Genomic DNA, 22,456 nt, shown 5'->3' on the forward strand with positions numbered 1-22,456 from the left:
TTTGGGGGGTGGTTTGGCCCCTACGTGATCTTCTGGTTTAACTTCGTCAGTTCCAGTATGCCAGGAATGTAACAACAGCGTTCTTAGCTGCTTTTCTCGTATTTTCAGAATCTTTACCTTCAACTAAGTTCTGTATTTCTTCCTCTGATAATCTAGAAAAGCGTTTTCTTTTAGCCTCACTGGGTTCCATTATCGATCATCGCTGGTTGAAACTGAAAACTGGCAGTTCAGGTCCGTTCCCGTCAATCAAGCTGACGCGAGCACGTGCTGAAGATCTTGCCATTTTTAAGTTAGTCATGCACTGATCACGTGCTGTTGTATTCGGCGCGCGGGCAACAACTGCGCAATTGTATCCCAGTCGGGATACATTTGAACTTGACCAGGGGCACGTGACCAAGTATCAACAAATCACAGTGCTCGTTTTGTTGAGTGAAAGTCTGGGTATATAACAATATTGCTTATTCATATGGTACTTGTGAGCTTATGCTTAGTTTTATTCCATTCAGTTGGAACTTTTTTTCAAAAGTCAGTATGGGAGTTTAATTGCTATAAGTGAGAAGGCAATCACTACAAAGATAAAGGTATAACTTTAAAACGGGAGACATTGCACCCGTGGTAGAAAACGTGTGGCCCCTTGGTCACATCCTGGAAGTAAAACCAAACAAGAGAGACGAGCTTGCGAGGAGAGTCAGGCTGAAAACCAAGTCCGCAGTCCTGGAACGTCCCATCGACAAGATCTTTCTTCTAGAGGCTCCCAGACTCCAAAAGAGCAGCTAAACATTGTTGACCCTGATGTCCTCGATAGACTGAGAGCAGCCTCTCTTTTTCTCGGAAATCCGTGGGGAAGGACGCAGTGAAGAAAGCAAAACAAGTGTGACTGCGAGTATGAGATGCGATCCCCCAGTGGGGCGGGCGGCTCGCGGCTTCGCATATCACGCTCTTACGCTCACGACCCACCGCTCGCGCGTGTTGCGTTCTTCTTTGCGTTCTTCCCCACGAATTTTCGAGCAAAAGAGAGACTACCCGCAATCTATGTCCTCAACCAAAAAGGTTTGCTTGTAACGTCAAAGAACAGTTGTTTCTTTATTGACTTGATTGTGATGAACCATTTCGAATGGATTCAGTGACAATATATATTACTCAAGTTTTTCCGTTTGAATCACTAAACTAATCTTCGTTCGACAAACGGTCGCAAACTTATGATCAAAAACTGCGGAAAATGGTCGCTAGTAAGGTCAGCTTAACAATTTATATTAAATATGTAGGTTGGAACATCGGAGATTTTGTCAAACCCTAAAAAAGCCGTCGCAAAGTATAAGACGAAAATTGGTTTTAAATTAGTTACGTTATTCATCGTTTGTTTTCACCTTTGTTAGCGGTATGCTCGGTTCGAAGACATGAAAACTAGCTTGATAATGAAAGAAGGAAAATGAAACGAAGGAACTTCATACCGCTCGCTTAAAGTTCACGCGCACTTAATTCACTCTTTTGCCACCACTTGTTGCTTTGATTGAGGATTGTACGCTTTTTTATCTGCAAAAGCCAGTTTGAACCGCTTAGCTCAGCTTGCTTGCGTTTTATCTGGTAAAGGTAAAGTCTGCATACGAGCCCAGGGGCCCATCAGGCCGGAGCTTATCCCGGTTTCTGTAGCATGAAGCGACTAGGAGTATTTCTACTCCCCCCTGGATAGGATGCTAGTCCATCGCAGGGTTACCCCCAGCATTAAGTTCGCCGGTACCCATTTATACACCTGGGTGGAGAGAGGCACTGTGAGAGTAAACTGTCTTGCGTTTTATCTGAGTGTGGTCAATTTCAAGTGTCACGTCCGGTATCCCCAAACCCTGCGTGTAACGAATTAGTTAAATGATGCAATAGACTTGAATCATGTTGCACCAGGAAGAGTTTCTTGATGATAGATGATACGTTTATTGCTCATAACATTTATTAGTATAAATCTACCAGCGTTCTATCACGAATGCCGTTGTCTGATTGGCTACGCTACTATCTATTCTGTGATAGATAGTGATTAGCGTAGCAGTGTGCCCTTGTTAACAAAATGACGGCCGCTTCTTGGCGTTTTCGAAGTGTCTGTGAAGAAGATTTAGATAAAGTTTTCAACGACTAGTAGATTTATATCAGGGGCGGGGCAGAAGACTCCTGAAATTTCAATTCCGTTTATGTATCATTCACCGAAAAATGACGTCGCATCTGGTTTAAACTGCCCTTCGCAGATCGTTTTATGTTGCTCACTTAAGTCCGGTGTTTAAAAAGGACGATCCAACTGACAAGAGCAACGATCGACCTATGTCACTACTAAGCGTTCCAAGTAAAATCTTGGAATCGTATATATCAGACATAGTGTTAAAACATGTTACGGAATGCGATCTACTGACTGAGAAGCAATGGTTCTACCGTAAGGGCCACTCGAACGAGTTATTACTTGTCCTTTTAACAAAAAGTTGGAGACAAGCTGTTGACAATAATTTAGTGGTTGCTACCGCTTTTATTGGTTTTCGAAAAGCCTTCGACTGCCTCTCTCATCGCACCCTGTTACATAAGTTGAAAATCAAATTTGGAATCGGGGCAACCTTCTCTCCCGGCTTACAGATTATCTGCACCACCGGACACAGGTTACGGTTGTGAACTCCACTCAGTCAGAGGAGCTAAATGTGACGTGCGGCATCCCACAAGGATCGGTACTAGGCCCGTGTTTGTTTAGTTTATACACCAATGAAATGCCAGAGGCTGTGACATCAGGCAATCTCTACCTGTATGCTGACGATACTACACTTTACTGCATCGGATCCACCGTTGATGAAGTATGCATGTAACCTACTAAATAACGCACTGAATGAGCTTAACAAATGGTGAATGACTAACTCGTTAACACCGCACTCTTAAAAATGTGAAGTGATGTTGTTCCACCGGAGAACCTTCACTGGTCCACTCCCTTTGATCACGATTGAAAATGTCAACGTTGCATGGGTCTGTCACACAAGGCTGCTGGGCATTACTATCGACAGAAAACTTACTTGGGCGAATCATCTTAAGGAATTAAGGAACAACTTTGTCAATAAATTGAACTTACTGAAAAAGTGCTCTTTTCTTAGGAGAAAATCACTTCTTGACCTATACTTTAAGGTGATTCTCTCTTCAGTGGCATACGGCATCGCTATCTGGGGGAACTGTAACAACCTGGATTACATTAAATCCCTGCAAGCACTGCAATGTCGTGCTGGAAGGCTACTTTTCAATTTGCCACGAGACACACCATCAGTATATGTTATGGAACTCACACAATGGGACTCGATTTATGACGTGTATAAACGAAGTCTTGTCAAACTAATCTATAACATAGCTAGCGATAATATGCCCGCAATGATTTCAGATTTAGTTGTATGGCGTAATAGTCCGTATAACTTAAGAGGACATAATAAGGCCGTCGTTCCACGATTTCCCACTTATTTCATGAAAAATTATGTTTGTTACAGAGGAGCTGTACTGTGGAATTGTGTTTCAGAATATTTTAATGATTCTTGTAATTTTAAACAATTTTATTCAAAGGCAAAATCTAGTCCGATATTTAGGGAAATCAGATTTGCGATAAAGTAAGTTAATTTCTTATAGTTTATTCATTTTATCAGTAGGTAATTAGATAATTAGATAATTAATTAGATACACGACCCCTCAAGCATGTAGTGCTTAAACGATAATCGTGTTTTTAAAAAAAGATTTTACTTTACTTTACTTTTCTGTTTCACAAAGATTACTCAAGATTTCCCTAAATTTGTAAACCATCAGTTTCGTTTCATTTTAAATTGAGGATGGAAAGACGTTGCAGGCACATTACTTCGACTTTTTAAGTAAAAATTTCCGGAAAAGAGAAAATTTTATTATTGTTTTAAAGAAAAATAACGGAGAGCCTTCTGTCATCGTATGGTGAATTTTACACATTTGAGAAATTGGTGTTGTTCCGAACTTTGGTTCTTGTCGTGATTCAGTGATAACACTAAGTGCAATAGCCTATAATATTAACAACAACCTGGATGAAGTATTACTGGCCATAGTTTGCATTGTGTTCTACGGGAACATAATTAACAGAAGCCGTTTACTTCCGAAAGTCGCTGTCACCAGAGCTTTTGTTGCTCTTGGTTCACGTGCTTTGGTAGAAGAGACAAGCTTGATCGCATGCTGAAGGTCAGTATCCCACATTCCTACATCTCTCGTTGAAGATTGTTGATTTCAGTAAGGCACAGTACATATATATTGGTACTCTGGGATCATCAGTCTCTTTCGTGGTGGGTGCTTTTAAAACGCCCAGTAAAAACTTGATTACATAAGCTTATATGAAAGCTTAAGTTATGTCTTGCTGGAGTTCGAGGAAGATTTTTTAAGTTCTATTCCTCTTTAAAATTAGTTAAATCAATTAAAATCCAAGCCATCAGAAGGAATCTGCCATTGAAGCCCTTTGATGAGTTCCTGTTTAAGGACCTTCCCCTTTAAAAATCGTGGGGGTGTTCATTGAGGCAACACACCAAAAAGAATGGTACTAAGGACCCAGTGAGGCCCCATTGATATGGTTTCGGGCACCCGAGACAACCCTCCCCCTGAGGCAACTTTATCAAGTACTTATATATGAAAATGTAGCCCATACAGGCCGAGTAACAGTTGACCCTGCACGATTATTCATCACCCTTACTGAATAATCAAATGTGCCACTATCCCTCTTTGTTTAGTAAGTTTCCCTTGGTCATTTGATCACAGTGGGTTTTGCCAAGTTAGTTTTCTCTTCTTTGATAGAAATTGCTCTCCTCCAAGTCTGGTTCGCGATCCTCATGTAAACGGTTGTTTGAATTTTACAAAGAAATAAGTGAAAAGTTAGCTCGGCCAGGGTAACTCGGAGGAAGTGTTGTCTCAGGTACACAAGAGCTGTTCTATTTATTTCCATAATTTCCCTCTAAATCCTTCTCCAACTGATTATGCGAACTATACTTTCGAAAATCTCTATGGGTATAGATGTTTGAGAGTGTCACCTTTATCACCACAGTGGAACCTCACCTTATGGCCACCCCGTTAACACAGCCACCTCGTTATTACGGCCACTTTATTCTGGCTCAAACAAAAATTCTCAGTCAGTCATTTTCTTATTTATTAATTATACAGTCAGATTTTTGTGGCCAATCGGTGACCAGATTAACAGGGTTCCACTGTAATTTAAAATCGTCAGTGTCAGTTGGTTGTTTTTAGGGTATTTGCACGTCAGAGATGAAAATGGACAAAATTCTGGTACATTATAGAAGTGATTTACAGTAAGCATCAGGCATCATTTTAATAGTGAAGTCCCATAACTCTTGATTATTTGGAGATTGGTTATCCCCTATCCCTGAATTTATCAAGGCTGATACGGGTGTATCTCTATTATGTCATCGAGGCAACAATATTTTGATTCCTACTCTAGGGTAAGGACGGGGGGGGGACGACTCTCTTATATGGGCTATATATAGCTATGTGCGGCTCCAAAGGGTATCATGGTTTTCAGCCGTTTTGGTCATAAACATTGTAAAGTAAGATTTTTGCACCCTAGTCTGCAATTTGGTATGTTTATTTTTAGAACGAACTACTTTAATTTTCATCATTATCGATAAGACCATCAACAAAAGCCCTTCACAAATTATGTTTAGCGCAACTGTGGCAGTCCCGACGGTCATAAATGGGGTAGGGAAAATCACAGACTTTGGTCATAAATAGAACTTAAATTAATTAAGTTATTGCACCGGTATCTCAGAGATTATGGGTTCGAATCCTGTTCACACCTAACTTTTTTGTTTTGTTTTTTTTTCAATTTCACCTTTACTTAAGTTGTGTTTTAAGTTGCAATGATCAATCATGTCTGAAGTTAATCAATGGATATTTCTTACTGACTCATACTTAAATAGTTTATCTCAAAGTTTAGTTTTTCTTTTTATTGTGTGGTTCTAGAAAATATCCATACCCACCCTCAAGGAAGTCACTAAAAATTCCGAGGATGGGGAGGGTCTCAATACCCAAATTTTTAAAGAAAAGTATAATCAAAACTGGAATTTCTATAGGGATGGGATGGGGTCAGATCTCTGTTTGATAAGTAAGTAAATAAATAAATAAATTAATAAATTAATAATGTACAGTCTCATTATCTGACGTAAATTGCAACATATCCTGGCCCACGATTTGCCATGGTGTAGCACCCTTATCAATTTCAAGCACCAAAGAAGGTCAGCATGTTAGATGGGAGGGCAATATTCAAAATATCATAAATAATTAATTAAAAAAATATGTGTTTTCCAAACTCAATCATGTTATTGGTGTTAGTGTGTAATGAACACCTGCAAAGAGATAGTGATACATTATTCTAAATTTTCTGGGGGTCTCCCACATACCATTTAGGTCATCCAGTCCCACAGAAAAGATATGAAATTTATTGTCCAGATACATTAGGACCATGGGCTCCAGGGGACGGTACTGCTCCAGTGCTATTATAATGAAATTTGCAGATGTGTTCCATAATATGAGCTTAACCGTTTTGTTACTATGGCAACAGACTGCGTTTCAGACCTTCTCTGATATTTTAGGCTTTTCTGGCCACCTTTGGAGTTTCATCTTTATATTTGCCAATGGTGCTTCATCTGCATGATCCAGCAAGCATATTAATTTGCAAGGTCGATTAAGTCATGGCCTTGATTTATGTTTTTCGAGCTGAAAATCAATGAATTTTTGAAATTAGGTTAGAGGGGTTCGGAAAGGGTGAATTGCCATGGGAACATAATTTTTATAGCCATAAGTGTGTTGCCTATAGAACTACAAGACTACCAAGTTTCGATGATCTCGTTTATAACATTATCAGTCCTCTCATTTGCATATTTTACACATTTTTCAAACTTAAAAATATCTCTGGAACTAATGCAGATATTTGCAAAACGTAAACAGCATTTTTAATCTTTTGTCGAATTCTATGTGATACTCCTAAAAAATTCTGAATCAGGGGGTAAAAATTTGGTGATAGTAGTATAGCATGATGTTGAATTTATGTTGTTGACATTAACCGTAAGTGTTGAAGAGAATTTAGGAAGGGAATTTGGTGTGTTTATGGAATTGACAGAGGTTGGTTTTGTTATTGCTTTTGTCATTATCTTCCATGTATTTTTTAAGCAGAGTGGTTGGTGGCAGAAGCAAAACTGGAAATATCCTCACTAATCTGTGTTTCCAAAGTCATGTTTTTAGGTTTTGTGGTCAATTTATTAGTAGTTGCATTAGTGTCTTTTCAATAGAAAAGATGTGATATTAATATTTAGTAAGTTACACTTTGGTATGCATGGTTCATACTAAACTTATAGTAATTTTCTGTTTCAATGTTTGCCTTTGCTTTAATTTGATTAAACTAATGGAGTTTAAAAGGGAAGTGGGAATCTGCGAGCAATAATATTAAATCAGACCAACAAATATAAGGAAATCTGCCCGCATTGCTTTCATGGCTAAGTGGAGATGAATCTAGGTCAGTACAAAATAAAAAGAAATTGTATTGATTTTATTTGATTATGGAAATCTTGCGGGGGTTAATGAAATGGGATCGTGGCTATGGGAGAGTAGGAATAGGGGCTGAGGGGGTGGGTGGTGTGCTTGTGAATTTAAAGAACCCCTCTGAAAGTGAAATCAAAATGCAAGTTTGAAAAGTTTAAAGCAGAGGTTAAAATTATATGTTATATCTTGTTTATTAAGGTGGTAAATGAGCAAATACCCACAAGAGAAATACAAACAAGAGAAGCACTTATAAAAATTTCCCTTCAGTTTTCTTCTGAATTTCTGTTGTTAAACTAAAAGTATTATTTCCTGTTAAGATAACATTTTTACACTGGACTTTTGTTCTGAAACCCCTTTGGCAGGTCATTAATTTCTAACAAACATTTTACTACCGAGAAAGGCCATTACTAACAGATTTAAAATTTTGTTTTACATTTGTCTGGTTGTTGGTCTTTTGGTGACTGATGGAGGTCTCTAAAGTTCTCAATTGATGTTTAATTTTAGTGAATGTATCACTTAGGGTAAGTCATTGAAAAGATGACGATTTATGTTTGTCTTTTCTTAGGTAGTTACCTACTGGCATATACGCCCCACACAGCAGGCGCGGATCCAGGATTTTTTTAATAGGGGGTGGTTGATCGGCCACCAGACTATACGTTAACATATTATAAGTTGTCCGACGCTTGTCTCCAAATTTGGCGATTGCGGAAGGACAGATTGGAGACTGTAGCAAACTCCTGAAACGACACGAAATAAAAGAAAGCTAAAAAAATGCCTCACTAACCTAGTGTAGATGCCGTCATTCGTCTAGGGTGCAGCGCCACAAATTTCTCACAAACCACAATTCTATCGATGGTAACTGCATTTACATGCATGGCTACGACGGCCAAGTCTGAGAGACGTTCGCTGGTCATTGTGTTGCGAAGCGAAGTATGGATCCTCCGAATACAAGAAAATGACCTCTCCGCCTCCCGGCGTGCTCCCCATAGGCAAGACGGCGAGAATTTTTAGAAGTTCCCTCGCGCTTGGAAAGGAGATGTTGTCTGCTTGTTTCGCTAATAGTGAGGGGACCGAAGTGGATTCATAATCCGATGATTCCCGTCGTTTCCAGTGGTCCATCCATCGAAACAGTTCACTTTCGAAAAATGACGGCAATGGCATCAGATGGCCCCACTTCTCATGCAGCACTTGCGCAAGTTCTACTGTGGCCTCTTCAGATTAGAAGTGATTACTTGAGGAATAAGAGCACAAAGCTCATAATGTGCCCTCTTTTCTTTGCTGAAGCGACTTTTGAGTTCTGAACAGATTACGTCAAGGGTGGTTATGTCATTATATTTAGTACTTATGTTATTATATTCGGTGATTAACTCATTATACTCGGTGCTTATATCGTTATATGCGGTTCTGTCTTCATTATATTCGGTGCTTCCCTCGTTACATTCGGTGCTTTCTTCGTTATATTAGGTGCTTTTTTCATTATATTCGGTGCTGTTTTTATTATATTCGGTGCTTTCTTCGTTATATTCGGTTCTAACTTTGTTTGGTGTTTTCTTCATCATTACGGTTGCTAACACTATTATATTCGGTGCTCTCTTCCTTATATTCGGTGCAAAGGCCATTATATTCGGTACTTCCTTGTTCGGTGCTTACTTCATTATATTCGGTGCTTTCTTCGATATGATCGTCACCGGTCTTCGCAAGGGGCCGTACAATTTGGAGGTAGTCTAGGAAAAGCCGGGAAAAACGGGTGTCACGAAAACTCAAACCCCGAAACTTCAGACCCCGAAAACTCAGACCCCTCGAAATTAAAAACTCAATTGTTATCACCTGAATTGCTCTATGGCCACAATGGGCCGATATGTTTATCTTCTCCGGTTTATGTTGTCGCGTCGATCGAACGGTGGAAAACAAATATTTAACTTCTCAGGTTTATCACTGTCGCGTCGGTCAAACAGTGAAGAACTAACAAGGTTTAGAACAGCAGCCGACACTGTTTTTTCAAAACAGACCTTTTTTATGCAATCGTATGCAGCAAAAAAAATGTGTTGTTCTCTAAAACATACTCACTTGATCGCAATCTGCTTTTTGACTTTATGTGCGTTGCGTAACTGTTGGCACGTAACCCGCAGAAATAAACAAAATTTAGAAAAAAAAAAAGAAAAAGAAAAAAAGAGTACATAGAGATAGCCATTTTTGCGTTCCAACTTATAACGGGAATAGTGAATATTTCTTACAGGAAACAGTAAGTTTCAAACTAAACACTTCAATTTTTTTTTTCATACCGCCTGGATTAGTTAATTATTAAATCTGCCTCGTGGCGGGGCCTTCGCGCCAGTTTTCAATTTTCGTTCACTCACATTTCGAGACCAGACATGGCGGTTCAATCGGTTGGACCTTCAAGTGCTTTTTACGTGTTGACTCTTTACGTGCCGACAGTCACGCAACGCACATAAAGTCAAAAAGCAGATTGCGATCAAACGAGTATGTTTCAGAGAACAACACATTTTTTTTGCTGCATACGATTGCATAAAAAAGGTCTGTTTTGAAAAAACAGTGTCGGCTGCTGTTCTAAACCTTGTTAGTTCTTCACTGTTTGACCGACGCGACAGCGATAAACCTGAGAAGTTAAATATTTGTTTTCCACCGTTCGATCGACGCGACAACATAAACCGGAGAAGATAAACATATCGCCCCATTGTGGCTATAGAGCAATTCAGGTGATAACAATTGAGTTTTTAATTTCGAGGGGTCTGAGTTTTCGGGGTCTGAAGTTTCGGGGTTTGAGTTTTCGTGACACCCGTTTTTCCCGGCTTTTCCTAGACTACCTCCAAATTGTACGGCCCCTTGCGAAGACCGGTGACGATCATATCGAAGAAAGCACCGAATATAATGAAGTAAGCACCGAACAAGGAAGTACCGAATATAATGGCCTTTGCACCGAATATAAGGAAGAGAGCACCGAATATAATAGTGTTAGCAACCGTAATGATGAAGAAAACACCAAACAAAGTTAGGACCGAATATAACGAAGAAAGCACCGAATATAATAAAAACAGCACCGAATATAATGAAAAAAAGCACCTAATATAACGAAGAAAGCGCCGAATGTAACGAGGGAAGCACCGAATATAATGGAATAAGCACCGAATATAATGAAGACAGAACCGCATATAAAGACATAAGCACCGAGTATAATGGAATAAGCACCGAGTATAATGAGTTAATCACCGAATATAATAACATAAGTATTAAATATAATGACATAACCACCCAATATAATAAAAAAAAGTATCATAAGACAGTTCTGGCGTTCCATAGTATTGCCACCATTCGTTTCCAGTTCTGTGCAGCTGACTCTGCTAGGTAGTTTTCTCGATTTCTCTGTCTACTGCAAACACGTCGACGTTCTTCAGACCTTCCTACCAGTTCTGATAGACTAAGAGTTTTCTGGTACATGCGTTCAAACCACGCGTCAATCACATTGCGCACTTCTGTATAGGACTTGATAATTTGTTCATTTTTCTGGAAACCAAAGTATACCTCGACAAGGCTTCCTTGCAGAGCGGTGACGGGTGGTCGCAGCGGCTCCAGCATCTCTTTAGCACAAAAAAAGCTGAAAATATGTCCAAAGCTTATCATGCTGTGTCGCAGTCCATTTGCCATCGTCTTAGTTTTGGCATCTCAGCTCCATTCTTCGTTGTTTGGATAAAACGGGACGTCATTATTTGTGGGTACACATATTTCATTAAGTGTGATGACAATGTATTCATACAAATCAAAAATTGTCTCAAATGGGGAGTGCCTCTCGATCCACCTCGTCTTGCACAAATCTTTCGGCTTGCGCTTCTTTTTCTCTGGGGAAAGGGCGTCAATGACGGTCGTTAAGAATGTCTGTCGCTTTGGTGAACTGTCAAGAAAACTGAACAATTCATGGCAAGAATCCATCATGTTCTGAATGGAATTTATTTTGCAAGCATGGCATGGCCTTGTTGGCTGCACAAGGTTTTTGGTACCCACGTATTTCTATATTTTTTGGGACCCATGTACGTATTTCCCTTTTTTTTTTTTCACGTATTATATTGTTTTGGTGGGCTTCCTTAATGGGGGATGGCTAACCACCCAATCCACGCCCCCCTGAATCCGCCCCATGTAGAGGTATACAATGCCATGATTTAGATGATGCAACCTGCTTTTCCCATGTTTAACATACATGTGAAAGTATCAGTGGACCTATCCAAGTGTGATTTCTCTACTGATAATGAAAATTACAATAAATTGAAGATACGATGCCACTCTGGTGTGATTTTATTCCTTGACAGTAAAGTGAACCAGAAACCAAAGGTTGCGTTCTGTAAGAAGTCTACAAAATAAAATGGCAAATTTCACTACATCAATTTTATTAATTTAAGTAAACCTCTCTCCAAAATATATTTGGTATGTTGTCGTACTGGTAAGAATATAGTTTGGAAATTTTCTATGGGAAATGTTTCCATTTAAAAATGCAGCTCAGACACAACAACTAGAATTCTCCTTTCTGTGGTGTTTTCTTTTGTGGTAAAGCGTGAAAACAAATAATGTTGACCTACATGTGACCAAAAAAATATACATGTAGTAGCTCTTCTGAAAAAAATTGTTTGTTTGTTGTTATTTTTTCCTGTTTATTTTTTCTGTGAACATTTTTATTTTCCTAATAGGCAGTTTCTTGAAAACACATTTTAAGATAAAAGCTAGCCATGAAAAAACGATGCTTTGATGTATCTGAGATCATTTTCAAGATAAAAAAGTGATTTTTATATAATATTTGATTTTTTTTTGGGGGGGGGGGGTGGGGTGGGAGGACCTTTTCCAGAATTTCCCCACAAATATCACAAGATACAAGGGAAGGGGCAAAAATAAAAGTTACATGTAGTGTCAAAATGTACGTTTTCATTACCAGTTTGGGTCTCTGTGAGGCTGCATTTTAATTCAAAATACAACTGGAAACTTGCATTGACATTCCCTCCACCCCTTGGCACTGTTTTGTTTTTTTAATGATTGCCTTTTTCCACAAAACAATATTTTGAACATCTTTGTTACATAAGGGGGTGGGGGGTGGGTGGGGAGTATTCTACAAAGATTTCAATGGGGAGGCTAGGCTCCATCTCAAGGTCCATCACCTACCTTCATCTCAAGGTCCATCACCCCTTACCCTTTTGAACCATTTTGATAGAAAAGGCACCTCTTTGTAGACGTTTCACTGCAAAAGGGTGCATGTACCCCTTTAAAAACCTATTCAAGAATACTGCATCCCTTTTCTATTCCCTTGGAAAGAAGTTTATAAACAATATTGCAGAATCCCCTCATTCTGAGGAGAGTAAATGCCAGCTTTTCAACAACATTTTAGAACCAGAAGAAAGGAAATCCCTAGATAACAGATTTCCCTTCTCTTTCATACACCTCAACTTGTGAAATCCCTATCATTTTATAATTACTTGTATACTTGAAGACTGAAAAAGGCACTCATTGTGAGCTGAGCCTCCAGAGGCCATATAGGTCATTACAGGGAGTATTCCCACATGCACAAGTCAGGAACTCTTGACAAGTAGTGATGAAGCTGGGCTTAAGACAGGTCTAAGCCGGCTTCTTCAGTTTTTGAAGGCCTCCAGTACTTTCTAAGACCATAGCGATTATAGCGGAGCTCCGGCGGCCCGAAGGGCCGCCAAGCGGAGCCCCATAATCATATGGGAAACAAAAGGAAATCCATGAATAAATTTTCTCATGGTTTTCATGGCTAGCGGTATTGCTCGTGGGCGCGTACGCACGACGACGACGACGGCGACGGCGGAGTTGCCTAACATGGCGGCCATACTCCAGCTAATAGGTCGACAGAGACATGCACCCTCGGTCTCTAGCAGAAGAATGCCATTTTTCTTGGCGGGATTTTTAAAGAAAAGAAAACGCATTTCTATTTGTTATGTCGACAAATGATAGCGGAGGTTGATCTAATGTTTTTAAGATAGGGTTGCACTGAAGGAATTAAAAAGAAAGCAAGAATTAACAGGCAAAGAAGTAGCGAAGAAGATCGCGAAAAAGAGCGGGCCAGCGCTGGGGAAGGAGGCGAAACAGTACTGAACAATGGCGTGAATTATAGCGAGTCAAGGGCTAGAGAAAGGAAGTGAAATAATACCGAACAATGCCGTTAACCAAAGCTAACGAGGGCCATAGATAGGATGTGAAAGTACTCAGAAGACTGCAGTGCCAAGTTTTTTAAAATTCGCGCGTTGTGACGCTGTGCAGCCGTGCAAGAAAAGTCACATGATTTGGTCAGGTGATGAACAAGAGAAATCAAACATGTCCGAGTGTTACAAAACAGTAAACACAGCGGGAAAAAGTGGTTGATTCGTTGATCTGTCAAAAAGATTAGTTCAGTTCAGTCTTCACAACTTTTGCTGCAAGTTTCTGCCTGGAAGATTTACACTGGCCGAACTGATGTTGCTAACTTGCGGTAAGTGACTTTTGCTGTTGCGTTTGCTATGAAAATTAACAAGTTGCCTCTGCGATATAAGCTTATTTTCAATTGGAATCCTTTGAAAGTCTTCCTTATTTGAAGCCATGTTGTGAGACAATTTATAAATTGCATCGTTTTAATTTCTCTCATCTCTAAACAATAGCAAGTGAATCGCTTTGTGGAGGTTGTTGTAAGTTGTAAACAAATTAAGCTTTCTGTCGATTTTCGTCGTCAACCTAAGCTTATAACCTCACGTCTAAAAATAAGCTTAACCAAAACCGTATTTGTAAACACGGCCGGGCGAGTTTTGAAGTTTTCTCTGTGTTAGTTGGCACAGCCGCCTCGTAGACAGCTAGAATTTCTTCTTCTGTTGTTGAAAACCAAGAAAGGTGTACAAACAGGATTTGCTAAATTTACTTTCAACGTTCCTATGGGAAGATTTGCATATTGTGATTACAAAGTATGCAGATTTCCTCGTTTTGTTAGTTCAGTTTATTCGGTTTGGCGAAATGCTTGGGTGAATTCCCAGGTTAATTTGGCTGAAGACTGGCAAAGCTACCGCCGATAAAATGACTGCAAAGCTAAATTAAGCCTTCGGCAAAAATGCACACTGTAATATTCAAATTTAAGCGTGAATAATTATTAAACTTTTAACACTGCAAGGTTAAACGATTTTCTTTATCCTCTCTTTCATTCGGTTACCTTTCAATGAGAAGGATTTGCTTTTGATACCCAGATGAAGTGATATGCATAATTATTGTGTTTATAATGTAGATTTCCTCGTTTTATTTTGTTGTCTGTCCAATTAGTTCGGTTTGGTGAAATGCTTATATAGTCCAAATGTCGAGTAGACGATTATGCATGTAAATCCTGTGTGCAAATAAAGCTCTACTTTCATTTTGATTTACTATTTCATTTTATTAGTGCCACTACTTTTGGTTGGGGGTACATGGGTTATTCCCCAAATATGCAGTATTTACACTTAATATGGAAATGTCCCTCAAAAGTGAGATAGTACTAATGGAAAAAAAAAAATGCGAAGAGCTTTACTCGGTAAATTGAACAGTGTAAATGACATTTACATACTCAGAAAAAATTTAGGGAGTAGAAGTTCTTGCCCTGACCATTTCTCGATAATAGAAATAAGTTTTACATACATACATACATACATACATACACAATTTAGTTGGTGAGAGCGCTCTCCTCTCTCCACACACACACTCTCTCTCTCTGCTCTTTTCTTCACACTAATTTTGTTATTAACTACATTGTAACTCATTAACCGAATGTCACTCACTGTTTTCTTTGTTGTGCATGCATACTTTTTTTGCTCGTCAAAGAAAGTTTCAGTTTCTTCCTGGCTGTTTCCTTTGTCCTGTCCAGTACCAATTCCTTTGTAATATAATTTTGTGAATTCTCTATTCTCCTTAAATTTTATCTTGTCAGGATGATAGAATGCACTCTCAGAGTGTTCAATCATTGTTTTCAGTCACTACAATTTTCAGGAAAAAAGCAATAGTTTTCTTAATTTCCTTTTACTTTGTGTTAGGACCTTTTAGCATGCTCGTAATTGACCCATGGGCATAATTTTGAATAAAGTAAAGAATTAGATCTGTTTTAGTGTTAAGTATTTTTAAATTATTATGAATTACATGTAGGCATTTCTTTTTAGTTTTTCTTTTTTATTTTAGTCACATGTGATGTTTTATGATTTTACCGACGTATACCATGTAAATGTAAATAATACACTAGAATTAGCCAATCAGAGTGTGCATTATATCAGCTTTAAACACAAACCATATGTAATAAATGTATGTAAATGATATTTTTATGACAGAGAACTGGACAGGGCAAGAACTTCTCTTTCTTTTGTAAATTTATATATTCATTCCTCTCATTGCTGTCAAAATGTCTTAGGAACCTTCATTTTTGATAGTCCATTATTTTCCACCATACCTAGCACAGAAGCTCACAAAATCCTAACTAATAACCAACATTGTGTATCTCTGGCCTTTGCTGTGTACTACGTGTATATTCTGTTATCCTGTCTTAACTGCTAGAAACAATTTTGACAGAGCTGTTTCAACAGTTTCACTTAAATTAATTCCCAGTAACAGCGCTACATGTGGCAGTGTTATTGGGTATGAACTTTATGGAGGGTTTAAATTTTTATTTTTTTATGATTACAGGAGACAACAAAATATACATGTGTATACATAACCTGATGTTGGTGTTGGTTGCGAATCGTAGTTCATAATAGTCATCCTATTACAGGTAAGGGGGAAAAGTTCAGAGAGTTTAGAACATCTCTTCCCCCAGCACACCTTCTGTCTACAGGTGCAATTATTGAGAGGTTATATATATATATACGAAGAGTAATGTAAAGTTATAAACTTAACATTAAAATCTGACGTTTGAACGCCTCCTTTGCTAAAATTAGTCACGATTTAATTGTTATCACTCCCTGTGAATTCATAGAGATTTCAGAGGCAAATTATCACCTAATGTGGAAGTCCTGTCTTCAAGTTAGGGAAAATGACATAAAAAAAGTTACAGTGAAAGTAAAGAGAATTGTGAATGTTGATGTGGTGTACTTTGTACATCATTTAAAGGTATTTGGTGAGTGCCAAAGGCATAACATTTCATGCATTGCTTTTTCAGGACAAATTATATAACAGTGATGTTTTAAGGTGTTATCACAAAAATAGTGAGTACAATGTCCAGGCAGTACCAGTTTATGGAAGGCATATGCAGACAGTAAGAGGAACTGTAAGCATTACCGGGTAAGTTTGTTTTATGCTTTTGACTTCTTGTACTTGGATTTTTGTCATTTCATCACAAGAATAGGTGATGAAAGATGCAATAGTTGTTGCAGTTTATTTTTGAAGGCAAACTTATAAGTCTGCCTATGCTGGATAACAGCCATGCGTAAACTGAATGTAAAGCAAACACTGTTAAAGGTGGGGCAACCCTAAAACCCAGAAACTGGAAGCCGGAATCCAGAATGAAAAACTGGAATCCAGTAACCGGAAACCAGAATCCACAAATCGAAGAAAACAAGTTCTTCAAATACTCGAAAATTGTTTTGCTTAGGGTTTTGCCTGTAAAAAATAAGCGGCCAAGTAAAAAGGACCTCAAACTGACACAAAAATTCCCCATCTGTCGAAATTCGTACAACCGTTATTTCTAGTGAGGGCTATAATTATGAGAATCTTAGTAAAGTGCGTCATAATTTAATTCCAAGCACCCTGAGAGCGTCTAAAATAGGCTTGCTGGCAATTAACTGCACGGCCATGGGCCGAGCGCGGTTCGTGTTCTACCAGTGTTTTTTTTTTTCGTTTTTTTTTGTGGTCGGTGACCAGACCCAAACTTCCTCTCAGCCAAATTTTGAATCACGCAACCTGTGATGTTTATTCGCCATAAGCTGTTGAAACGTTAATACAAGGACAATGTTACGGATATTGTTTTCTTTATTTGTGTATAATATATATTTTCTTCTGGTTTTATCGAAGCGTTGGATTCAAAGGGAAATAATAAATACGCTAAAAACGCTAAAAAAGGGTATTACGTCAGCCATGGAATGCGCTGACATTGCAGCTTTCATTTTCGCTACATGGCAAATGCACTGTAAGATCATGTTTACTTTGCAAGTTTATTTTGCCAGAAGCGATGGTCATTAATTTATGTGCAATTTTGTGAGTATTTCTTGTGGGTTTCGGCAAATGAAGCGAATTCTTTGGCTGTTTCATCGCAGCGAGTTAAGAGATTTGAAGAAAAATTAAGTATTTGCCGAGGTAAACAAGAGCTTGCCAGAACTAGCAATGTTTAAGTTCATGCTAGGAGAAAAAACACAACCGTTCCAAAATTAGCTGTGGATAACGTAAACCCCCCTGATTGTGTGACTTGCGTGACCACTTCAAAGCGCAAGCAAATTAAATTTTGACGTTTCAGGAAGAAAGCTGTTTATTAAAAGCATTATTAATAGCGTGACACTCGTTTCCTTTTGTATCATTCATGGGCATGTCCCGAGCAAACTTCCAGATTAAGACCATTACATCATCATAGATTTCGCAAAGGCTAAGACAGATGGTGCAATAAGATATGACACAGTTTGTGTTGATCAAGTGATGTGTTTACAGTAATCAATGAATCATCAAGGACTGCTCTGGAATGTGCACTGCGTTGTGACTATAGTATTAACAAAACGGTTAAATTTTAAAAGCGCGGTTATAAGATTTAAAAGATCTTCTTGCCATTTTGTTTAATAAGTGATCTGCAATTTACCGGAGGTATAAATTTACCCTTTATGTCTAGTAGATACTGAACAAGATAGAAAATGTCATAGAGAACAGGATGTCTGTCAGTGGCAGCCCCCTGTACATTGACGGTCACACCCCCCACTTTCGAAGTTCAAAGGCTAACCTGGCTCATCTTAATATAATATTTGATTTGTCCAACAGATACCAAACTAGTTCCGGATCAACACTATTTCCACACTGATACTGTGACAAATCAGCATTTCATATTCTTGGCGGCCATCATATTAAAACAATTTATAGAAATGTTGCACACTTACCTCTGTCTGCTTCTCACTTGCTAACAGATCGGACCACATGTTGTTAAAAGATGCTTAAAGACTGCCAGAAACTCACCAAAATAGCTTGTTGTTATTGTGCTACTCACCAGTCTTCTCATAGCAATTTGATCTAGACAAGAACTGCACTCTCACCAGAGCCAGATTGAACAAAAGATGGGTAACTAAGCCTTTGAGCAGGCTCTTGTGTTTGGGCCGGGGGCATGAGCGGTAAAGCTGCATGAAGGCACTCGCTGACATGCCAATGCAGAAAAACACTAGACCCTTATTTAGCCTGCTCAGGCACTAGAGACAGATAGTAGAGCCTGCTCGCAGGCTATGAGTAACTCTATCCACCTGAAAAATCACTAACCCTGACTGGAAAGTGATTACCCAATGGATAGCTTTATCCAGCTTTTGAACAATTGGGCCAGATGTATAGCTAAGGGTTGTTACATACATACATACATACTTTATTGTTACCTCCCCAATGGGGCTTTTCAGGAACAATTACTTAAATTACTAAGTTACTAATAACTACACAATCAGTTGTTCAGAACTAGTCAAAATTTTTTTAGCAATTACAGTTTGTAGCTGAAGTAAAGCCAAGAAAGTAAATAACAGCAAAATAGTTTTTCCCCATATTTATTTATTAGACATTGCTGAAGTGAATTATTTCTATCATCATTCATAATATCTGGATTCAGGATTCTAGTTTCCAGTTCCGGATTCCGGTTTCCGGAATCAGTTTTTTTAGGGTTGTCCTTAATGATGTATGTGCATGTTAATCTTGAATAATCTGAAATTTCAGAGAGGTTAAGAATATCATATCATATCTGTGATGGTTCTGTATCTGTGGGTGTGCAACGATCTTCACCAATATTTCAACGTAATGATGTACAGTGTATATTAATTAACCAAATTATGCTGTTTTTAGTTGACCAATGCTACTATTGTAATGTGATGTTGAAGCCCACAAATTGATAAACATGCCCAGTGTCAACTTGTCAAATATATGAAGTGGCCAGACAGTCTAGATTACAAAATTTTCTGAAAGTTGGAATTACCAGGTAAGATATTTCTTAAACATTATTTTGTAATTAATGATTTCTCAGACATTGTTTTCTTCAAGAAAAGATTCATACCCCACATGGAGGTTTTTTCTCTATTAGAACTCTATCTTCCTGATACTTTAATTTGGAATTTTTGAAGACTGGCCATGAATGGGTGTTGGGTGTGAATATCTTCTGGTACTGCACATTCAGATTTACATGTAGTAAACAAGAACATCAGTATTTATCCTGACAAACTCTGATTTTCTTTTGGAAGCTGAACTCGTATGCAGTTGTACAGTTATATGTACAACCAAACAGCCTGGATGGCCCTTTGATTGGGACTGGGCACATTGTTGTAACTTGCAATGTTCCAGTTTCTTGTTTAAAGCAAACTGCATTTGATCTCAAAAGCAAGTCGCCAAGTTCATTTCAGTTAGTAAGTTTTCTTTGCATCTCAGGGCAGAGCCTGCCACTGTGAAAGTTGGGGTACTAGCCCGAGGGAGGTACTTTGGGAATTCCTGGGTGGGGATGTGCCACTTGGACCCTGGAACCCTTAGCCTATACTAGAGCTAGTTCAGCTGAATTTTGCTACCCTATACTAGAGTAAACTCCCCAAATCCCCCCATCTATCGACACTGTTGAGGCTGATTTGCCTAAATTTAAACTTGCTGATTTGATTTTTTTATATTTTTGAGTGGCAATTCCTGATTTCCTTAGTCTAACTAAAATCTCCAACCAACTAGTCAATTTTGTGAAAATGATATCCTACTCTAGACCCAAACGCTCTGATTTATATACCCTATCCTAGAGTAAACTGCTTGAAAACCATACCCTTCACAGCGGCACATACCTATATAGCCCATATATGGTAGTGCCCCCCCCCCCCGGGGGTACCAGCCCCTAGCATTTGATTCACTAACACTGAGTAAACAACTAACAATGAAGTACACTGTATATCAAAGAAAGGAATGTCATCTGTTTGTGTGTAAAGATTATAATAAGTTATAATCGATATGTTTTTATCTGAATAACAGTGGTGTTCAAGTAGCAGCTACAGTATGATTACATGTCTGTTCCTGTCATTCAATATATGAACAGTTTACACATGGGCAGCCTGTATTAAGACATCAAAGATTTTCAAAGCAACCATGGCCTGGTGAGATATTTCTGAAGAAATATAAATTTAAAGTCCTTATGATTGCTTATAGGCATTGATTTTTATTGTAAACAATATCTTACTGAGTGTATTTTTCTTGTGTACTAATTGTTGTAGAACACAGAGATCACTATAAGTATGACAGAGATATTAAAGTGTGAAAAGTTCTATAAACAAATGCATGCAGGAACAAATTAATTTATGATGGATGCAGCTTCTGAGAGATCCCCAATGTTAATGGAACATACACCGTACATACATGCAAAAGAGTTCAATAATTTATTACTTAAGATTGCAATGATTTGTTTGGTTTCTCTGTATTTACAGACAACTTGATGGGATTATAATTTCTGCACCAAGGTCATTGAATAAACTGGCTTAGAAGTTGAGTTCTGCAACCCATCCTGTGTGTTGTAATATCATGGCTGCAACATTGTGACAGATACACTGTATTACATTATTAAGAAACACATATATTAACTAATTATTTAAGGTGCCTATTAAATTAATCAGTTTTTCTTAGAGATAATTTACTCATGGTTTATTTAAATAATTGCTTTTTTGGCTTTAAAGTGATATTTATCGTGTTTGTAAATCAATTTTGTGATAATCTGCATTGGACATGGCATAAATTAATATTTTGCCAACACGAAATGGAGACAGACAGCCTTGCCATTCGCAACGTCCAATAAGGCTAATTTGTTCTCTACTGTTGTACAAATAGTGTTCTCTTGTTTATAAATTATTTCAATCTGTTGTTTAAATGATTGCCTCGTAACCCCTATGTCCAGTTTGGTGCATGTAGGATATTGATGTATTGTTTATCCATTTTGCTGTAAATTATCTTAATTGACGTGTCAATCAAAACATATCTTGGATATGCTGGGCTCTTCTGACAAATGTACCCATGCCTGATAACCTTTGAGTGCATTTGGTTGTGTAGTGCAGACAAAATACATGTACATAATATAACTTACTCTTAGCTTGCTTATAATTCCTGGTATAATTTAATCATAGCAAAATTAATTAATGGAACCCAATAACAGCTCCTGTAGTCCACAATCTCAGTCAAGAAGAAGAACAAATCACATGGAAATTGAATAATAAAATTATTATTAGAAGCCTATGCAAGTATTCATGATCACAAAAAAAAAAAAATATATCACAATTACCATTCATGTGACAGTGATTTTGCTTATTGCAAACCCTTTCAGCAGGAGGAGACTCCAGACAAAAGTGAAGATGGCTAAATGTATCTTTGGGAACAAGTTAGAAAACAAAACTTTCCAACTTTTCACATATGTATACTATTTTGGTATTTTTGCGAGATTTCATTTGGTAGAGATTTAGGGACTGAGTATTGTAACCGCTGCATTTCAATCAGTCCCCACAGCAAAAAAATGTTTAAACTTCTTTTGTGTGGGAGTCCCCATGTTAACTAAGAAAGAATATAATGATTAATAACAATGTCTTGTCTTTCTGAATAAGGTAGGAAAGAACAGGAAATGCCACCAAAAAGCATAGAAGACAGTTCTGTTATGTGATCAAGATTTTTAGTGGCTTCCCAGAAATCCTTGAAATCATGGCTCTATATTTCACAATCACACCATCTTACACCTCGATCTGCTGAT

At 38.2% G+C, this 22,456-nt stretch overlaps 1 long non-coding RNA gene and 1 pseudogene across 1 annotated transcript; one reads left to right on the forward strand and one right to left on the reverse strand.

The window, feature by feature from the left end:
* Window positions 1-8,333: 8,333 nt before the first annotated feature.
* Window positions 8,334-11,148, reverse strand: LOC145487872 (52 kDa repressor of the inhibitor of the protein kinase-like; annotated as a pseudogene).
* Window positions 11,149-13,230: 2,082 nt separating this feature from the next.
* Window positions 13,231-21,318, forward strand: LOC145487139 (uncharacterized). Its single transcript, XR_014049360.1, has 5 exons — window positions 13,231-14,038; window positions 16,231-16,315; window positions 16,703-16,824; window positions 19,552-19,684; window positions 20,704-21,318. It is a non-coding gene; the product is annotated as an uncharacterized LOC145487139 (long non-coding RNA).
* The last annotated feature ends 1,138 nt before the right edge of the window (window positions 21,319-22,456 follow it).

The sequence above is a fragment of the Orbicella franksi genome, chromosome 5, assembly GCF_964199315.1.
Source record: "Orbicella franksi chromosome 5, jaOrbFran1.1, whole genome shotgun sequence".
NCBI classification, from domain to species: domain Eukaryota; kingdom Metazoa; phylum Cnidaria; class Anthozoa; order Scleractinia; family Merulinidae; genus Orbicella; species Orbicella franksi.